The sequence below is a fragment of the Petaurus breviceps genome, unplaced genomic scaffold, assembly GCF_028583685.1.
Source record: "Petaurus breviceps papuanus isolate PSGF00001 unplaced genomic scaffold, PetGlider_PUasm1.0 90779, whole genome shotgun sequence".
Lineage (NCBI taxonomy): Eukaryota > Metazoa > Chordata > Mammalia > Diprotodontia > Petauridae > Petaurus > Petaurus breviceps.
This window is the reverse complement of record NW_027187344.1, coordinates 10241399-10247398: the sequence shown is the minus strand read 5'-3', so window position 1 is coordinate 10247398 and position 6000 is coordinate 10241399. Positions and strand designations below refer to the sequence as shown.

Genomic DNA, 6000 nt, shown 5'->3' with positions numbered 1-6000 from the left:
GTGTGTGTGTGTGTGTGTGTGTGTGTGTGTGTGTGTGTGTGTGTGTGGTGTTGACTGCTGTTGGTCTGGTCCATGATCGATGTTTGGGACCACCTGGAAGGTGAGAGAAAATGAACAAAACCCCATGAGAAGGAAGAACTTAAAATAGAACTCCTAATGATGAGCTTTGTGTATGAGAGATAATTAGAAATTTAATGGTAGCAGTGAAAAATAATGACTATTCCATAATAGTTAACATTTATATATCACCTTAAGGTTTGTAAAGTACTTTACATATGTTAACTCATTTGGTCCTCACAACAATCCTGTGAGGTATGTGCTATAATTATCCCCATTTTTACATATGAGGAAACTCAGGCACAGAGAGGTTAAGTGACCCGGGGTAATACAATCAGTGCCTTAGGTAGGATTCGAATTCAGGTCTTCCTGACTCCAAATTCTGTACTCTATCCACTGCACCACCTAGCTGGCTTCCATTCACCTGCCAATTGTACATGATCATACATCATAGATTTAGAAATTAGAAGCCATAGTTTCCAAGAGCTTTACTTTAAAGGTGAGGAAACTCAGACCAATGGAGGCTAAGTGAGTTTTCTAAGATCTCACATCTAGTAGGCAGCAGAACCAGGACTTGAACCTAAGGCATCTGACTCTAAGTTCCAAACACCTTCCACGATCCTAGATATGCAGCAGTAACATTTGTTGTAGTGTATTTTTAAAGGGGCACTAGGTGGTGCCACAGTGCACAGAGCATCTGTGCCTGCAGTCTAGAAGATTCATCTTCCTGAATGCAAATCTCACCTCAGACACTTACTAGCTGTGTGACCGTGGGCAAGTCACTTAACCCTGTTTGCCTCAGTTTCTTCCCCATTTGTAAAATGAGCTGGAGAAGGAAATGTCAAACCACTCCAGTATCTTTGCCAAAAATACCCCAAATGGGGTCACAAGGAGTTAGAATGACTGAAATGTCATTTTCTTAAATGCCCTATTATTACTTTACTTTTCCATTGCTTATGTCTTCTTTTTTTCAAGTTCCTTAAGCAATAATCATTTCTTATACTTAATTTTATCCATCTCCACCCCCCCAGCTCAATGGTTTGCACATAGCAGATACTCAAGAAAATACCTGATATATTAATTAGCAAAAGTAATTAGAAAAGTTTGTTTGTATTTCAATTCTCTAAGCAAATTTTCTACTTTAGTTTTTGCCTTGACTCAGATCCTCAAGTATATAAAATTATATTTGTATTTCACAAGTCTGTTTGAATTTCACAAAATTTGCTTTTCCTCCCACAGTATCAGAATCATCAGACCTTTACCTGGCATAACTAACACCTTTCATCAAAACAGGAAGCCTTCATTAAGTGAAAAATTAGTCTAGAGTATGAAGGATAAACTTAAGTAATCAGTTTACTAATTGTTCTTCCCTGCTATAGGTATCAATGAACATTTGCTCTTTTTTGTTGTTGTTCAATTATTTTCAGTTGTGTCTCTCTCTTGGTTATTCCATTTGGGGTTTTCTTGGCAAAGAAACTAGAGTGATTTATCATTGCCTTCTCCAGCTCATTTTACAGACGAGGGAACTAAGGTAAACAGGGTCAAGTGACTTGTCCAGGGCCACACAGCTAGGAAGTATCTGAGGCCATATTTGAACTCTGGAAGATGAGTCTTTCTGACTCCACACTGTCACTCTTTAGCCAAGAGCATCTATCAGTGGCTGATGAGGCATGAGATACAATCATATTTATTCATTTGTCCTTTTATTCAACAAATATTAAGAACCTAGGACCTATAGAAAGTGCTGTGTTAGGCACAAGAGAAGATATAATATAAATAATAAAATGTTCTTCTTGACTTTTAGAAGCTTTGAGGCCAGTAGAAGTATAAGTTAACTAGAAAACAACATATTACTCAGCAGGGAGCTCCTCAGAGCCTCTCTGAGCCTTGAACTGCCTTTATCTGTGTGCAAAAAATGCCACACTCCAGATTGGGTCTGCAGAAGGGACAGTGGCCTTGGCCTTGGGCCTTTGCTTCTTCAATACCTACTCTCTGTCCACTCATCTGAAAAGCTGGGGAATCCTGAATACCCAGAGATGTAAAGCAGTTATCGGGCAAATAAATAATCATTGCCCGGCTGATCTCTGAGCCTTCAGAGATAGGACCCATAAGGAATAATCAGTGTAAACCACTGTGAGCTCTCTAAGGGGCCCAAGTCCAGGAGGAAGAAGAGAAGTCCACAAAAAGACAGAATGTAAAAGGATGCGAGCCGGCTCAAACCAGTTGATTTGGGGGCCCCAGCCCCCAAGAGGCATGTACACTAAGACTTAACCAACCTGGAGACCTGGTATTGTACCTCTTCCTTGGATGCTTGTTTGCTGTGGCACAGTAGGAGTTAAGTTCCCTGGGTCCCTGCCCCTCATTCCTCATCCCTTATTAGGTAATTCAGAGAATACCCTCATTTGAGTGGTCCAGAAAACCCTGTTGCTTTACCTCACTAGTAACCAGGCAGACTCCTTCTAGTGCCAGATCAGCACTTGGTCAAAAAATGCTGTATAAGTTTGAGCCTCCAGTGTCTCTGGGGCCTTGGATTAGAGTGCTCATGTATTAGAGTGCAGGCCTGAACCACTGGAGCTGGGGACAGAGTCTGTTGGGGGAGGGGAGAAGTGGGGAGGTGTAATGTAATGCCAAAAGAAAGGCAACTTCCCAGGTTCAAAATACCAGCATAGGTGCTCTCTATTTTATTCAGTGACAAACCAAGAACAGAGAAGATCAAAACATGACATCATTCAAAATACAGCATTTGCTAAGTGTGATTAAATAATCTCCAAGTACTACCCCACCCCAGGATCTTCCAATCATTCAATCAATTACAAAGTCCCTGTTCTAAATACTACTCCACCCCTAGGCTATACCTTAATTAAGTCCACCACAAAACCCCTCTTCTCAAATGGAGATTAGTTTCCAAACATAGGTAAAGTACCTTCATTTGTCAGTCACGGAGCACAATAAGGTCAAAAGTTTCCCACCCCTAGGATCACAATTGAATCTACCCCAGAGTTACATCAAGTTTAAACACAGCACTTAATACCCAAATGGAGGTCTTTTCTTCATCTTGACACGAGGCAAGTTCTCAGCAATCTTAGTTCCTGGGGAGACAAGGCTTAGCAAGGCCATAAGATACATTGCCAGTCCCTTCATGAATTTATCCTCTGTCTGTAGAACAGTCCTAGAACCCCTGAACACATTAGCAAAGCCCTCTCCCAGGATTTCTGTAAACATACAACAAGAAAATCCTTCTTCAGGGCTTCTGAACCAACAGAAAGGCTCCCAGACCCCTGCAACAACAGCACTGTCCTTCACCAGTGGACAGTATTCACTCTGTCTGCAGGACAGTCTCCAGACCCCTGCAACAATAGCACTGTCCTTCACCAGTGGACAGTATTCATTCTGTCTGCAGGACAGTCTCCAGACCCCTGCAACAACAGCACTGTCCTTCACCAGTGGACAGTATTCACTCTCCGTCTGCAGGACAGTCTCAGGGCTTCTTAGTGAACAGCCAGGTTCCAGGACTTCTTCAACAACAGGACTGTCTTTCACCAGTGGACAAATCTGGCAAAACAACATCAAAACAGACAGACAAAGTACCAGCAAAACAGCCATGTCTCCTCAGTCCTTGGCAGCTCAGGGGGCAGGTCTCAAAAGTCCAGGGCAATTCAAAGCGGCCACCAGCAATTCTCTTAGTCTCTCTCTCTCTCTCCACGAGGTGCTGCTTCCAAAAAGATCTTCTGCCTCTCTCTTATCTCTCCCAATCGACATCACCAGCTCCTCCCAGTTCAGGACTTTCTTTTCACATCAAAAAGTCCATCCCACAGGTGGGATTAACAAGCTCTGGGTTTTAACACAATCAATTTGAAAACCAAGCCAATACAGGGGAATCTTTAATTGCCCTTACTATCACAGTTGCCCATCTATACAGTTCTTCGGGTCTTCTCCCCTTTCCTGAGATTTTTCAAAGATGGATGATAGCTTTCATCCTAATGGATAGTTCTTTAAGGTCTTACACCTCCACGTCTAGTAACATGAACTTAGTGGTGGCAGCTTGATGCTCAGTCAATAAATCTACATGCATTTATTAAGGGCCTACTGTGTACTAGGCCTTGTACTAGGTACTGAAAGTACAAAGACAGAAATGAATCAGTCGCTGTCCTTAGGGTGCTTACATTCTATTTGAGGGATACAACAGATATATACATATTAAGTATATTCAAAATAAATACAAGGTAATGGGGGGGGGTGGCATTAACTGCTGAGAGAGGGGGAATCAGGAAAGGCTTCTTGTAAAAGAAGCTGCTTGAGCTGAATTTTGAAGGAAACAAGGGGTTCTAAAAGGATGAAGTTAAGAGGGAGTGCCTTCCAGTCATGGGAATTGCCAGTGAAAAGGCAGAGATGAAAGTCAGTATCATGTGTGAAAGAAACCAGCAAGGTCAGTATGGCTGGAGGGTGGAATGTACACAGGTTGGGAAGGGCCAACAGAGGATCTTACACTTCACCGTAGAGACAACAGGATCATAGCTTTAGAGCTGGAAGAGACCGGTAAGGTCAGATCCTCTTTTCACAGATAAGAAATTTGGGGCCTAGGGAAGTTAAATGATTTGCCCAAGGTCACAGAGCTAGGAAGTGGCAGAGTCAGGATTTGAATGTAGGTCCTCCACCTCCTACATTAGAATCTACCATTGTCTCTATAGCCTAGACTTTGTGCATTTGCATGTGGACTTCTGAAGTTTTGAGTTTTGTTGCTGGCTTCTTTCTTGGGTATTGCCCCCAATGGCTTCCCTACCCTTTCCTACAGTGTATCCATTACTCCCTGTGGTACCAAGCTTGTCAGATCTATGTGGGATGTTTTCTTCCTCGATCTTTTTTCCAGCTTAAAATCCTCTTGATTAGTTTCATAAGACTCCCCAAAAGGATGTTTTTATTAGTCCCTCCTAAGGCACATTCCATTCCTGTCCAAGAGCCCATCATTCCTATATTTTTAGCAGTGGTCCAGAAATCTAAATCCCACTCACAGGCACTCTCTTTTTTAGTCAGCTATTTACTTTCCAAATCTGCCTTTCCTTTCTGAATTCCTTACCATTGATTGGTGGTAATGATGAAAACACGACCTGTTCCCCAAAAGCCTTCAGGGTTTTGTGGGGGCTTTTGCCCAGCACTGAATAATCTAGCAATTTTTTTAGGTGGGTTCCTTTTAATGATAGCCTTTGTTCCTACATGAATTGCCAAAAATGAATAGTGGACCTCATCTTTGACAATTTTTGGAACAGCCCACCTCTCTGTGGTTAATGTCAAGTTTTCCCCAGGACCCCTCAGGGAGTTCCCAGCAAGCACTATTCGTCTTCTCTCCCTCTGACCCTCACTAGATATCTTTCTGTTTGACAGCACCAGTGGATTCACATCTTCCTTCATTCCTCTGAGCCTATTGCAGTTAGCATTGGTCCCTAACCTTCTACAGGAAGAGCCTCTTGCCTGTTACACAGCTCCAAATATTATTTTCTTCCTCCTTTGTGACATATTCTGTAACCCTCCAGTCAGAAGCAAGACATAAAGGACTGGGACAGGAAACGAGAATTTCCCTCTACATTGCTACACCTGTTTTCATCTGTGTTTTCTCCTTGATGCATTTATTGTCATTTCATTTGTTTTTGGTTTTTTTTTTTGGAGAGGAGAAGGCAATTAAGTGACTTGCCCAAGGTCACAAAGCTAGTAAGTGTCAAGTGTCAGGCTGGATTTGAACTCAGTCCTCCTGACTTTGAGGCCAGTGCTCTATTCACTGTGCCACCTAGCTGCCCAGATACAAGGCAAAGTCCAGTTGTCTGTTCAGATCTTCCCACTTAATTTTGTCTTGCCGTCACTCTCCATTTTCTTTTTCCTTATTTATCTGTCCTTCTCCTAGCCTTTATGGTCCCCCCTAGCAGGAAGTACCTAAGCCCCCAATGCTTCTGT

The 6000-nt window shown here is 42.5% G+C and overlaps 1 protein-coding gene across 1 annotated transcript in view; it reads right to left on the bottom strand.

Annotated features, from left to right (window-relative positions):
• Window positions 1-6000, bottom strand: part of SPOUT1 (SPOUT domain containing methyltransferase 1) — a 151934-nt gene that overhangs the window by 34440 nt on the left and 111494 nt on the right. The window lies entirely within an intron of this gene.